Source organism: Melospiza melodia, chromosome 24 (genome assembly GCF_035770615.1).
Source record: "Melospiza melodia melodia isolate bMelMel2 chromosome 24, bMelMel2.pri, whole genome shotgun sequence".
In the NCBI taxonomy this organism is placed as follows: domain Eukaryota; kingdom Metazoa; phylum Chordata; class Aves; order Passeriformes; family Passerellidae; genus Melospiza; species Melospiza melodia.
In genome coordinates, this window is record NC_086217.1 from 8,751,863 (window position 1) to 8,766,604 (window position 14,742).

Genomic DNA, 14,742 nt, shown 5'->3' on the forward strand with positions numbered 1-14,742 from the left:
TGGTGGGTGACTGATTCAATGTCCCTCCTTACCTTCCTCACTGGTCCACCTTTATTTCTGTGCTTCATTTAAAGAAGGACTGCCCAGTTCTGTTCCCACCTGCCCAAACACCAGCTTCATTCACTTTGCATAAGTTACACAGATGGCACCAGGGAAGATGTTTGCTCAGTACGTGCCTTACCTGACATCCACAGTTGTGTTAAATTTCCAAGCCCAAGCTTCACAGGACCAGCCCATTAATGTCTCCACCAACAGCCCCGCCCTTCTCTATTGATGGAACTCCAGCTGGGAGCTGTTTGCAGCTTTTTGGCTCCAGCTTTTTTATGTAACTTAAGTACAATTATTTACTGGCCCACGTAGCAAATGAGCACATGCTGTGGCTCATTCCCTGAGGAGCTGTGAGCTGTTTGTGGGGAGGGCACAGCCTGGAGCTGTGTCCTGGGGGATCCAGGGCTGGGGCAGTGTGACCTGACATGGCCAGCAGTGCCCACCCCAGGGCACGTGCTGAGGGGACTTTCACGCCTCAGCCGAAGGCAGCAGCTTCCCCGGAGAGTCCTGAGGGAAAACTCTGCCATGGTCAGGGGAGTCCTGAGGGAAAACTCTGCCATGGGCGGCCCCTGGCAAGGCCGAGGCTCCTGGGAGGGCCATCCTGGCAGCAGCACCGCAGGCTTTGTCCCTTTGTGAGGGACCAGGACAGTGCTGGGACACCTCTGGCCGTGACTGGGAGCCAGGACCTGTCCCAGGTGCCAGCTGTGCAGACCAGGGGGGACCCTCAGCCTGGATCAGGCCAGGACTCCCCACGTCCCGAGCTGGCGGAACAGGCTCTGCGTGAGGTGCGATGGTGGAGGACACACCCAGGCCTGCTGGACCCACACTCTGAGGTAATTTTTTCTTTTAATCTCCAGTTTGAGCCACCAGACCTGCTGGCTTCTTCTCTGGGTTTTGTTTTAACTGCTGGAGTCAAAAGAATGACAACTGAGGAGCAGCTTAGGTTCCAGGCGGCTTTTTGCAAGATCTGTGTGGAGGGAGGGAGTGCGCCATGGGCCGGTCCCTGTGGGCAGCCAGTCCTGAGCTGGTGTCAGTGGGCACATTGCCCAACAGAGGGGTTCAGTGCTCTGGGAAAATGCTGCTGACAGAGGGGCAGACATTGTCAGCCCAGAGAAATGCTGGATGCTCCTTACTTGGGAAAAATGGAGCCTTTTGTTATGTGTTGGGAACATCCCAGGGTGAGGTGTCCCCTCAAGCAGCCCAGTGCAGTCCCCTGCCCTGTCCCAGCTGCCCAGCAGCATCTCAGGTGACACCACCAGGGTTGGCCTGGGAATGTCAGCAAAGCCCACCCTGACACAGCCACGGGCTGCAGGTGGTAGGGATGTGTTTCCACAGGGGTTTCATGGGCTTGAAGTTTAACTCCTGAGAAGCTGCTGCTCCCACCCCCAGCCTGCACGTCCAGTGTCACCTCGTGTCCTCGGGCTAACAAAATGTGACCACTTTGCACCTGTGTGAAAGATAGTGAAGGGAACCAAGCCTATGGCATGTTATTTAAAATACAAAGCAGAGTTTAGGGTGGTAAGATCTCTGCCTCCAGTTGGGCTTGGAGCAAGGCAGAAGAGGAAATGGAATTTTGAAAAGACTTCACTAGTCAGTTCAAGCCTTTCAGGGCAAATTTGTTCCTTTCAAAAATATTTTGATGGTCTTCAAGTGGTTATACTATATCAAACAGCTTCCATTTGACTGACAATAGTCTCTAAATGTGGTATGTGTCTTTTAGAGTATCATCCCATGAGGCTGTGAGGTAGCTTTTCTCACAGTGGGCACAGATATTTGGGGAATGAGAGCAAAGACACTGTATGAATAATCCATGGAGCAATGTACCCATGTGTTATCTTCCCTGTTCCCAGATTCCTCCCAGCAATGAGATGTTGGATATTCAGATTTATAACAGGCTCAAAGAAAAACCACTTCACCAGAGAGATAGGGAGCAGTTTTGTTCCCAAATCTCAGCAGCTCATTCTAATGTGCTGTACTACTGACCTACTTGCACAGCAGTTACTTGCTGGTACATGAGAAAGACACAGTGGGAAAACAAATCACGTGTTACTCTGGGGGCAGGAATCATCCCCACCACATAGCACAAAGTCTGTAATAGTTTCTAGCAAGTTGTGCTGTTCTCACTGGGCTGGTGGGACACAGGACCCTTCGGTCATTTTACAATCAGGAATTAAAGCTCAGAACTCCTGGGAGGTGATTGTTGCCTTGCTCTGATCATCTGGGGGGGAAAAGTGGGTTTGGAGGCAGACAGAGGCTAACTGGGGTTAGCAGAGTAGGAAAGAGATTGTAAGAGAATTGGGGAGTGACAAGGAGGACTGTTAGACAGATGAAATACATCTCATGAGAGCAAGAAGGGAGTGCATCAGGCAGCTCCTGTAGTCTGGCAGCAGGCTCTGATCTGCTCAGGTTGTCTTGGCTGACATATCTTCTTCAGCACAGCAGTCTCAAGGCCCTGACTTTGATGTTTTCCCTTGCTCTGTTCACTGTTCCTGATGGCCCATGTTTCAATGTTGTCCTGAATCTCCGATGGCAGCCTGGGATCTGGGGTGTGTCACTCCACCCTAAATGCCTTTTGACACGTGCAGTGCAGGAGGGACTCTCGTGGCTTGCATAACTCAGGGTGAAATTTGTCCTGAGAGCCAATGTTTTTTGGTTGCATATGACCAGTAAATTGAAGACTGTCCCAGATGTATAACTATAACTATTTGGGTTATTGGTGATTTTTAAATGACTTTGCAATGATCATATGTCAGCATGTCCTCTGGCATGGTGCTTAAATCAGAATTTCCATCACACTGGGATCTTTGTGCCTGAGCAGACGAGGATGCAGTTTGTATTTTGATGTGATAGTGTGCAACAGGGGCTATAACTCAAGTACAAACCATTGCTGAAAAGACAGAGGAGTTGGGCTGTGGCACCAACAGAGGTAATGGAACTCAGCTGCTGAAAGGCTGTGCTTGTCCCTCCCTGCTGTCCTGGAGAAAATTGCTGGCTGTGTTTTGTGAAGCACAGTCTCTCTTGGCCACCCTGTGGCTTCTCTTAACGTGCTCAGGCCTTTATTTGAGACCTGAGCAGTCACAGGGCAGAGCTGCTGTCAGCCCTTTAGGAACCCTCTGGTCAGCCTGAGCACTTGTCCCACCTGAGAGAGCAATAACCCTGCCCAGGCCTGTCCCTGAGCTCTGGCTGTGCACAGCATGGAATGGGCGATGCCCTGAAGAACAGCAGCAGCAGCAGAGGGGCTTGCTTTCATTCTAGGAAATTCTGTGTAAATCTGGATTAAAGGTGCAGCCCCTTCTCAGTGGCCCCAGGGAGCAGCAGGGCCGGGCCATGGGCACAGCAGAGCTTCCCTGCAGCAGAAAACAGCGGGGCTCTTCCCATCACCCTGCCAGAGCACGGGAGGGAGCAGGAGCCTTGCCAGGGCTGCCCTGTGCTCACGGACGTTTCACTGCCCTGAAATGCAAAGTCCAGGGCCAGAGGGTGCAAAACATCTGCAACTCCAGCGGCTCCTGCCATCCTGCTGTTTTCAGGATCTGAATATCGCTGGGATCCTGACTTCCCAAATGACTGTACCTTCAAAAAGTAAACCTTACTTTTTTGGGATAGGCTTGTTGCAGTATTTATTTGAAGACCTAAAAATGGGACCCTCAGGAAAGCAACTGTTTCTCTTTGGAATGAGTTGATCAAGCCTCATGGGTTTGGTTTATTCAAGCAAGGAGCACATTGTGAATGCAGGTTGCATGCCTGTAATAAAGGTTGTGTAACTCAGATCTGATTCAGCAGAGAGTGGGGCCTGGTTACAAATTCATAAAGTGAAAAAGTGATTCTACTATGTCAGATTGGTTCTAACTGTGCCTGGGTTTTTTTGCTTTTTGTTCGTTTGCTTTGGCGTGTAGTTTTCAGGAGGAGCATGTAAGCCAAAAAAATACCAGATTACTTTCTGCTGCCCAACATTGGTTCAAAACTAGAAAACAGGATGAAAAATTTCAATTCAATGCTAAATAATAGTTCAAAACCACAACTTTCAAATTCTTCCCTCCTGCCCTACAGCTAGTGGTGATAAAAATGAGAGCTGATTCATTTCTTGGGTTTTAACCAAGGGTTAGCCATAAGACTAAATATTTGGTAGCTGGAAACCCAAAGGAGGAAATACTAATAATCCAGTATTGTATTTATGATTTATGCTATTATGATTTGACTATGTAAACAGAACATAATGGGTTTGAAGTAAAATGTGAAAATTCAGTTTGAATATCAGGAAACATAGACCGCCTGATAGTGTCCCAAGGGAAGGGGTGGAAACGCCGCTGTTTGGCTCTGGGGAGGCGGCGGCAGTGCCGGAACGGAGCCGCGCCGTGCCGGGACAGTCCCCGCCGTGCCCGGGCAGCTGTGTCCCACCGCAGCGCTGGCTCCTGCCCCGGGGGACCCTCCCGGCCCCGAACCGGGAGCAGGCGCCGGAGCCGTGTGCGAGCTTGGCAGGGCTCTCCTCGTTCCGAACAGCGGCTGTTTGTTTCCCGAGGCTGCTCGGTGATTTCGCAGCGATGCTCCGCGTTCCTCTGCCGTGAGAAACACCGGCAGGAAGGAAAGCAAAGCATCACCGGGGATTCCGCGGTGTCGGAGCAGCGGCACTCGGGGACACGGCGGGGGTGGCGGCAGCGGGAAGGGCTTTCCGAGGAGCGCGGCCGCAGCGACACGGGGCAGGGGATGCCGAGCTCTGCGGGCGGGGCAGGGCCCGCCCGCGCTCCCGCTCCCGGCGCTCCGCCCCGCGGCCTCACGTGCCCGCGGGAGCCCCCGTACGGCGCGGCCGCCCCGCCCCGGTCCCGCCGCCCCGGGCCGCCCTCCCGGCCTGGCCCGGCCCGTCCCGTCCCCTCCCGGCCTGGCCCGGCCCGGCCGCGCCGCTCGCTGCCTTCCACTGGCGGCGCGCGGGTGCAGCCAGCCCGTCGGGCGCGGTGGCCAAGTGGTAAGGCGTCGGTCTCGTAAACCGAAGATCGCGGGTTCGAACCCCGTCCGTGCCTGCCGAGGCAGCGCGGTGCGCTGGCAGCCCCGCCGCGGGGAGGCCGCGGACGCCGCCTCGTTTGCGGCTCATTTTTGCTGTCAGTGTCGGTGATCGGGCCCCGGAGCCCCGCGAGGCAGCTGCGGATCACGGGGGAAGTTCCACCGTGCGGCCGGCCGGGTGTCCCCGAGCCCCGCGTGTCTGTGCCGCAAAACAGGTCAGGGGTCCGTGGGTTGTACCGGAGCCCCGGTGTCACCCCCAGATCCTTGCACACACTTCTCGGCGTTTTCCTCAGGATCTATGTCCTGAACTGGGTGAATCACAGTTAAAACAAAGCAGATGTTTGCGCTGTGATGCTGCAGGGCAGGTGTTAGGTGCGCTCAGTGTGAGGAATCCTCCTGCTGGTGCTTTCTCTGTACGTGCTGGATTTGATGTACCTCTCACAGATAGACAGGCCGAATCTTGGAATAAGCAAGTGCTTAGTGCAGTTAAAATCATGCGAGTGGTAAGGCTGGACAAGCTCTGTAAGATCATCGAGTCCAGCCATTAACCCAGCACTGCCCCGTTCACCCCTAAACCGTGTCCTCAACTGCCACATCCACCACATCTTTTAACCCTTTCAGAGATGGCGATTTCACCACTTCTCAGCCTGTTCTAATGTGTGACCACCCTTTCCATGAGATTGTACCATTTATACCAGAATTTACCCTAATTGCTTGGTTCCTGATCAGTCTGTGCAAACCATGATACATGCAAGAGCATTTCTGCTGCCTCTGTATAACATCACTTTGGTTATTGCTGCTTTCAGAGAGCTTGAAATATGTCAAGAGTAGAGTCATCATATTGCAAAATCAGCAATAGCCAGATATCTGGGCAGAGCAGAGGAGCCTCTTCAAATCTTCCTTTGATGCTTAAGAAAAAGCTGATTTTGCTGTTTTCTGTGCCACACTTGGCCAGGACCTGACAGGCACCTGAAAGGCTGTCTGCCTTTCTCAGCAGGGACTGGAAGTGTGTGTGCACGAGGTGTTTGGGGAGGTCTGTACAAAATGGTTGTGCAGGATGTTATTAGCAAGCCACAAAACAAGCTGTAGTATGTTTTGATATAAAAGCAGGAAATACAGTTTAGAACTTGTTTAGAAAAATGCAGACACTATTTTACTTGCAAAATAGAGCGCTGTCAAATCCCATCACCTCTTTTGGAGGCTTTTGAGGATGAAGTTCCAGCTTTGAAACACCCTCTTTTGATTTATTTTTTTCCCCTACATCATTTCACAGCGGAATGTCAAACCAAAATGTTTCTACTGGTTCAAAAGCCATCTTGCTGCTTTTGCAGGGATTTTCAGAATTCTGTGGGTTTGTTTCTGGTCGAAACCAGTTGTGAAACTGAGGTTCTCCCTGGAGCAGGTTTCCCATCCTGTAAACTCGAGCAGCCAGGTCCTGCCCAAACGTGTGCCAAGAACCCAGGACTGTGAACCAGTTATTTTAATAAAGCTCTGGCATCGCTGTTCTCTGTGGCCATAACACATCCAGGCAGCTCACCAGTTGCTTAACTTCAGTCTCTGCAGAACTGGAATATTCCTTTCTAGCTCCAGGTGTCTGTGGGGAGCGTCCTGCACAGGCTCCTGCTGAATTCCCAGGGAGAGGCCCATGGGAAAGCCTTGGCCCAGGATTGCTGTTGTCATCTTCACTTCTGGAACAGCACCACGAGGGGATCCTTTCTGTTCAGGGACAGGCAGCTCTGTGTGGGCCATCCTGCCCTTGTTGTCTCCAGGGCAGGGTTGTGCTGGGCAGGTCAAGTGTTTGCTCACCTCCCAAATTCCCACCCCCTCTTCTTGCTCACTCAGGCAATAAATTTGATTTTGGCTTTAATTAGTAGCTAAAGTCCTGAAGTGCCAGCCAATGAACTTTAATCAAGGCATTTATGATCTGATCATAGCTGTGCTGGGGATGAGTTTGGCTTAGGGTTTTTTGGTGGGTTGAGGAAAGAGTTGTTTATTTTGGACACAAGTCCTGACTGAAAACATAAAATTTTTTAGGTGGCCCTTTTGAGTTGCTTTAAGATCTTTGATTTTTTTTTCCCCAGAAAATACTGAGCTGCCTTTCTCTGAATATAACACCTCTATGAAATGAGGAGCTATTAAATGAGGATTAAAATGAGGCCCCTCTTAATTACCTAATAAAACCATATTACAATTAAAGTACTTAAAAGATGTGTTACTGCTGGAAATCTTGGCCACATTTAAAAACAGAAATCCCTGTCCTCTCTTGCTTGACAAACCAGTTATTCAGAATCCAGACATTTTCCTGACTGCTTTAAAATAAGTATAAAAATTAATCAATTTTAACAGTATTTCTTGTAAACTTTCAATTTTAGCAGTATTTCTGAGTTATGTGTGTTTAAGAGGCTGACAGAAAATGTTTGCTTTTTAAAGGTAAGATGTGAATGGGCACTGAAAATAATGGGGTTTGTTTGGATTATATGAACATTTTCAGCGCTTTGCAACTCTCCTGAGTGTCTGTTGCATCCTCCCTTGGGTCAAACTTCAGCAAGCAAAGAGCAGAGTGTTGGGAACACGGCAGGAGCTGTGTCTGGGTCAGAAATAGCACTGAGATCATTGGAAAGCCTTGCTCGGACCTTGCTGATGGAGCCAGGCTGGGGGATTGGCCCAAAAGCTGGGCAGACCTGCCTCTCCCATTAATGATGTGTTGGATTGATTTCCCACCTCTCTGCTTTTTGGGTTATCCTTCCATGGAATGGCTGGCACCTTAAAAAAATAAAACAGGGGGGAGGGAGAAGAGAGAAGGAAAAAAGCCCAGGCACCCAAGGCCTGAAACCTTGACCTTGGAAAGAAAAGGGCAGTGCTGGGTTGTGCAAACAGAGCGTGGTGTGCCAGGGGTGAGCAGGCTGAGCCAGCTGGGCCATGGGCCTGGCACAGTTTGCTCTCCCATTGTGGGGTTTGTCCCTGCAGCCCAGACCCCTCTTTGTAAGGAGAACAGCACAGCCAGGCTGGGAGGATGCTCCATGTGCTCTGTCCAAAACCTCAACAGCATTTCCTGCAGGTTGGACAACTAAACATACAAAGGGTTTTATAAAGCTGCCAGTGCCAGTGAGACACCCCAAACTGGGCAGGAGGCAGTGAGCTCAGATGAGGCACAGAACAGTATTTGCAGCATTGTCTGAGTCCCAAATATATGGCAGAGTAAATTAACCCATGAGTAAATAAACCCCAAACTGTGGAAATCCTCACATGGCCAAAGGAATGTGATTCTCATTTCTATTATGCCTGGAATTTAATGGACTGCTGAAGTTTGACCAAAAGGCATTTCTTGTGTCAAAATGAAAAATTACAGATCAAAAGGGTGACTTTGCAGACAAACATATCGATCTAAAGCCTGGGTGACACAGACTTCCTGGAAGAGAGCCCAGAAGCATGTCTGTGTTTAAAGTCAAATGGCTGTAGCCTTTTACCACTGATGAATAAAAAATGTTTTTGTCTGCATGCTGAAAGCTCCAGCAGAAACAGAAATTACTCGATTTGTTCTGCCAGAGGAGCAGGTACGTGTATGTGAATAGTAATCCTTTGAATGCTGCAGAATTCAGTAATTTTAAAAATGACAGTGAGATAGGAAATAAGAATTATTTTTTCCCCTTGAAAACTCTGTTTATGTCACTGTAGGAAAGACAGAGTGAGAATCCTTATTCTGTGTTCAAGGGACAGAGCTGCTGGTGTCCTCTTCTCCAGAAGTGTGAGCAGTTGGGAAGCTGCCCTGTGAGGAACCCAGTTGTACTTTTGCTTTACTACAGGAGTAACAACTCTTACACAGGTCCCCAAGGACCTTGCTATTGCCATCTGTAATTAGATATTAATGGCCAGGTCAGGGTGTTCCTACCTGAGCAGGAAGGTTGGAGGGCCCAGCACAGCAATGCTGCTGCTCCTCTGAGAGCCAGGGGTGCCAGTGGCAGTGAAGCTGCAGGATTTGGTGAATGAGCTCCGAGGGCACCCACGAGAGGGAGTGGGAATCCTCACTGCCGTGCTGGTGGAGGGCAGAGCAGCACTCAGCTTCCCCAGAGAACCTGTGCAACAGATTTTAGATTAAGAAAGTGGTGCTGAATGGCAGCTACTGCTTCTGGGGAACCCAGAAAATGCCAGCTGAGCAGTGTGTCTCAAATGACCTGCAATTATGCAGGGAAGGAGGAGCAAGATGGATGGATGGGAGATTACTAATCCCTTCTTTGCAGCCTGTTTAACCTCAGCAGCTCAGGGCCTGCTGCTCACAGAAGCCCTGCTCTTCTCCCTGACTCCCTCTCAGGTACTTTCTTATGTTCCTGGCTGTAAAATACATGAAAAAAAAAAATTAGAAAGAGTATCAGAGCCTAGGCCTGCAAGGTTTGTGTGCAGGGTTCTCTTTATCTGTGTACACTTTTGCCTTTACCAATGAATGAAGTTCACTGCAGTGAGCAAGCTGTTGCAGGATGAAGAGCAGTAACATGAGCCTAGCTTTTATTGTGATGATCTTTCTGTTAATTGGGAAAAAAAATCTATTTGAGCTGATGAAATGATATGTTTGTAAATGCAGTGCCATGGGAGCAGAGTCAGGTGTTGGATTAATATAGCAATAGGACAAGAGGAAATGGCCTCAAGTTGCACCAGGGAGGGCTTAGGTTGGATAGTAGGAAAAATTTCTTCACCCAAAGGATGCCAAGCCTTGGTAAGAGCTGCCCCGGGAAATGGTTGAGTCACCCTCCCTGAAGGGATTTAAAAGATGTGTTGCTTAGGGACATGGCTTAGTGGGGGACTTAACAGTGCTGGGTCAGTGTTGGACTCTGAAAGGTCTTTTCCAACCTAAGCAATTCTCTGAATCTCATGGAGAGGAATTGCCTTTGCACTCTGCCCAGTGCAGCTGCACAGGCCTGGTGATCACAGTGACAAAGCCAGGCTCAGAGGCCAGCCTGGGATATCAGGTCAGTGCAAAAGCTTCAGCAACAAACAGGATGAGACAAAGGGCACACACTGAAGCACAGGAGGTTCCATTCAAAATTAAGGAAAGACTTTTCCAGGTGAGCAGGATTGATGTTGGAATGGGTTGTGCAGTCTCCATCCTTGGAGAAATTCAAAAGCCATCCAGACACAGCCCTGGGCAGCCTTCTCCAGGTGACCCTGCTTGAATAGGAGGTGGGACCAGGTGACCTCAGAGGTTCAGCCTCAGCTATTCTATAAAACTCCTTTGCCTCTAAAGTTTTACTGTTGGCTGTGTCTGGAGGACATGGGCCCAAACCATCCCCTGCACTGGCAGCAGTGGCTGCCTCAGAGGTGCTCCCTGGGGCTCTGCCTTGCCAGCTCATTTGTGGCAGTGGTGCTCCAAACTCGTGCTGAGTAGGTACAATCACCCAAGTTAACGAATTTAAACTGTATATGAATTCAAGGCAAGGACAGCCTAATTTAGAATGTAATGTTTACTGTCTTTGAAGAAGCTGTAATAAACTTGGATGGGAAGCTTAAGCAAGAGATGGAGCAATCAGCTGGCCTTGCAAGTATGTCAGAGGGTCCTTGGGAGCCTGAATCTTGTCTGTGTCATTGCTGGGCATTGTGGCCATCAACTGAACCCAGATGGTGACAAGAGTTCAGTGGTGTGCAGTTTGCACTGTCACAGCCTTACTGGCACTGTGAGGATGATGCATCTGGATTGGAGGAATCCCTGTTACTAATTTCACAGGGATTGTACCCTGTGAAAGTTTGAGCACAGATTTCATCACAGGAAAAGTGGGAGGTGTGTGATGCTTTACTGGTGAATCTGGGTTTGAAGCCTCATTTCATATGTCCAGAGTATAGACAGGAGGACTCATACTGTGGCAGCATCTTTAATTTTAGGGAAGCATCTTGTAGAGTCCCGTGATCACTGTCCCCTCTCAGCAGTCACTGCAGTGCCTCAGTGCCTGTGCAAGACCTGCACAGTGACAAATGAGCTCCAAGCCTGAGCCTGGTCCCTTTGAGACTTGCTTGGGCTGAATTCCTGACTCCTGTCCTTTCATCACTCTGGGCCCAACTGAAAGAGTACTTGTGAGCTACCAAATATAGAAAGTGCACAGCCTATTTCACAACTGGAACTTGCAAATGCTGGAGTGGATTTCATGGACTGAAGCCCCCCAGGGAGGGAGCATTACAGTAAATAATGTTAGTGCATTTGTTTAATCCCTGGGGATTGTGGAACGTAGGATTAAAGTGGGCTAAGGGGATTTCCCCATTGACAGCTGCTCCACAGTGCACAAACACACACATACCCAATTTTTTTTTTTTATGTAACTTGTTCAGGCCCAAAGAATTTAAACTGCATATGGTGCTGACCGTTATTTCCACATCTGGTTACACATATCTGTCTCCCCCAGTAATTGTCTTTAATAGACACAATTGGGGATGAGGTAGTTGTCCTAAGAAGAGACAGAGCTCTGTGTTTGAACAGGAAACCATTATTTCTGAGCTTAATCAGAGCTCATTAGTTCTGTGATTTTCTCCGTTCTCCAATATACGCACACATGCTTTAAATATGAAGGCCCAGTTTTTGGTAGGACATTCCTCTTGTATGGATGATTTGCCAGAGGCTCTTTGGACAGGCAGAGCCTTGGCCAGTGAGTAGAGAACCAGAGCATGTCTAGGCACTGACTGGGGGCTGCAGCTCACTGGTGTTACAGGGGTGCTCTGAGGGAACCACCAGGTTCTAGGAAGGATCACAGAGGAGGGACTGCAGTTTCCTGTGCATCCTGAATGGGCCTGGCTGCTCGGTGTTCCTGCACAGGTACATGGGATCGGGCCAGCTCCTTGCAGTACATCATATTTGCACTTTTCTGAACTTTTAATCACAAACTTGCTATTCCTACTGTTCTGGCTAAAACAAACAAACAAACAAACAAGATGGGGGAAGAGAGAGAGAGATCTGACCCTTGCCTCTGGCATGGATTCGTATCCGTGGGTGAAGACCAGAATTTCATCCTGTGCCATCAGTGGATTTCAACTGTTCCTATTGTTACACTGTGCTCAAGTTTAACATGTTTGACAATCCACTCTCTTTCTCAACAAGGTCAGATGCCAAAATACCAAGCTGTTGGCTACAAGCCGTTCTTGCTCACATGCTGCTTAGTACCACACTCAGAAGTTAAATCAGTGGATCTCCTGGCAGAGAAAGGTACTGCATAGGCACAGGCAGGATTGAGAAAGACAGACTCAGATTAATGCATCATGTATTCATTCAACTGGACCAAGCACCATGCACAGGGTCCATGTCCCATTCAGCAGCAGGCAGGGCACTCTCCCATCCACAGAAGATCCCTCCTGACTTTGGAAGTTTCACACCTGGCTTCCACTTTGTGAACACCTTTAAAGAAGCTACTCCATCTGGTTTGTGGCTCTTGTGAAAATGTTTTTTCTTTTTTTCCAAAGAGGGCTATTTTCAGAAGTGACAGAATATATTGTTCTATAGTTATTGTTCTGGGCTATTGCTGGTCAAACCTTATGAATATATTAACCTTTTGCCTGCCAAACAGCTTGAAAGAAACTGGTTATTTTTATTTTTAGAATTGTGTAAGTTGTGTTGCTTTATAACTCGATATGCTTCTGATTACATCTGAACTCTATGCAGACCTAATCCTCTTCCCAGCTCCCATCCAGGCAGGGGTGTGCTCATGCATTCCCTGTGCATGGATTCTGCACACCATGAAGGGCAGCCAGCAGGAACTTGTGAGAGGGGATGAAGTCCTAAGACCCAACCTTCTCAGATATGGAAGTACCTCCTGCCAAGTGGAGACTTGCCTGAAATGTGCCTTTTCCTGTGGCTGCCACAGGGCTGCCAGGGGCACCGGGGGAAGTGGGAATGGGCTGCCAGCAGCTGAGCACGTCCCATGGGATCAGGCTCCCTGCAAAGCAGCTCCTGCTGGGCAAAAGTGTTGTGTGAAAGTCTCGCTCTGCTCTCATGAAGATTAAGTGGTGCTTCACATCAGTACTAGTGGGGCCAGGTCAAGACAAGAGGCAGCACGTTTTGAGGCTGCTGAAAATAGCAAATTAAGGAGTTGGTCAGGACATCAGAGAAACAATGTGCCATCAGGTCTATTAGGGAGGAACTCCATTCCCTGGCTCATGCTCTTCCTTCCATATGCATAGGTACATTTTTTTTGCAGTGAATTTGTTGTTTTCAGAATTATTCTGTGGCGTTTCAAGCAGCTACATGATTGAGACCAAGAAAAAAAATTTAAAAAAAATTAAAAACGAGAGTGAAGTGGGCAGATGTAACTTGCATCCTGTAAGAGCAGCAATCTCTTATTTCCTAAAAGCTGATGAGGCCTTTTCTTGTTCCACCCAAGGGATTTCTACAGCATCTATTCCCTTCACCAGAGAAAAGGTTAGTGTCTTTTACACCTTTTTGGGAAGTCTTAATTTCTACTGTACTCTCTAGGCATCATCTCTGCAGAACCCTTCCAGATGGTCAAGAAATTCTTTCTTTTTCTACCTTCTGCCAGAATGTCTCATTTTCAAAAGGCTCATAGAGCTCTGTCCCTCTTCCAACCTTTTCACCCATGGCCCATGATTCACTTTGCATTCTACTATCAGTTTTAAACAACATGTTCCTTGGCTCTACATATTCATCAGGCCTCTAGCCAAGGAACAAGTTCTTCTGTGTAGAAGATGGTTTCACAGTGTTGACCGAGAGCAGTTCTGTGGCAGATCAGTTCAAGTTCTCTCTCTGCCATTCTATCCACACAGGCCAGGTAGAGTCACTTGTCACATCCATAACGATGCATACACAGGGCTGCCTTGTCTCCAGTATAGATACAGGAAAAAATGTGGTGTAGATGACAGAGAGGTGCATTGGGTGCTGAACCCAAAGATTTAAAAGATGAGGCCTCTGGCTGTTAGCTTTGATTTTTTCACGCATGAACACACAATTATTTAATGCATGAACACAAAATCACCACATGCATGAAAGCAGAATAATGTCATGCATGGGCACACAAGTATTTAATGCATGAGCACACAATTATTTAGTGCATGAACACACAATTAGCTCATGCATGAGCACACAATTACGTCACATGTAACGCACAATTACGTCACACATGAGCACACAATTACATAATTCATGAGCACACAAGTCACCCAAAAGAAGCCAAAACCTTTTCAGGTCCATGTGGCATTTTCTTAAAACATATTTACAACTGAGTGTAGTGTAAAGAAACTACACAATTTATCAGGCTACAGCTATGCTTTGTGGCCAGATTTTCTCAGTCGTAGAGGTGTACTCACCCAGTTTTACTGGAGATGTAAATGAAAAGACTTGGCACACATGGAAGGGCAGAGGATGTCCTCTGACATACCTGTGATACACACAAGGTGTCCATGCCCACCTCAAGATGTGCAGGGGAAGGCTGGACATATGGGCAACAGTGCAGGGAGACGTGTGGGGAGATACCCATAGAGCACTGCAGGGAGATGTACGGGGAGATATGCAGGGAGCAGTGTAGGGAGATGCTGGCTGCGAGCGGCCTCGGTGCGTGAGGGGTGCGGAGCGGGTGACGCCGCCGGGCGATGCCGGGGTGGCCGCAGGGTTTGTCTACAAGCTCTGTTTGTGGGGTCTGTCCGCAGGGTCCATTTACAAGGTTTGTCCGCAAGGTCTGTCCTCGCGTCTGTCCGCAGGGTTTGTCCGTGGGATCTGTCCGT

At 48.8% G+C, this 14,742-nt stretch overlaps 1 non-coding gene across 1 annotated transcript; it reads left to right on the forward strand.

Annotated features, from left to right (window-relative positions):
* The first annotated feature begins 4,988 nt into the window (after nt 1-4,988).
* Nucleotides 4,989-5,060, forward strand: TRNAT-CGU (transfer RNA threonine (anticodon CGU)). The gene has a single exon. It is a non-coding gene; the product is annotated as a tRNA-Thr (tRNA).
* The last annotated feature ends 9,682 nt before the right edge of the window (nt 5,061-14,742 follow it).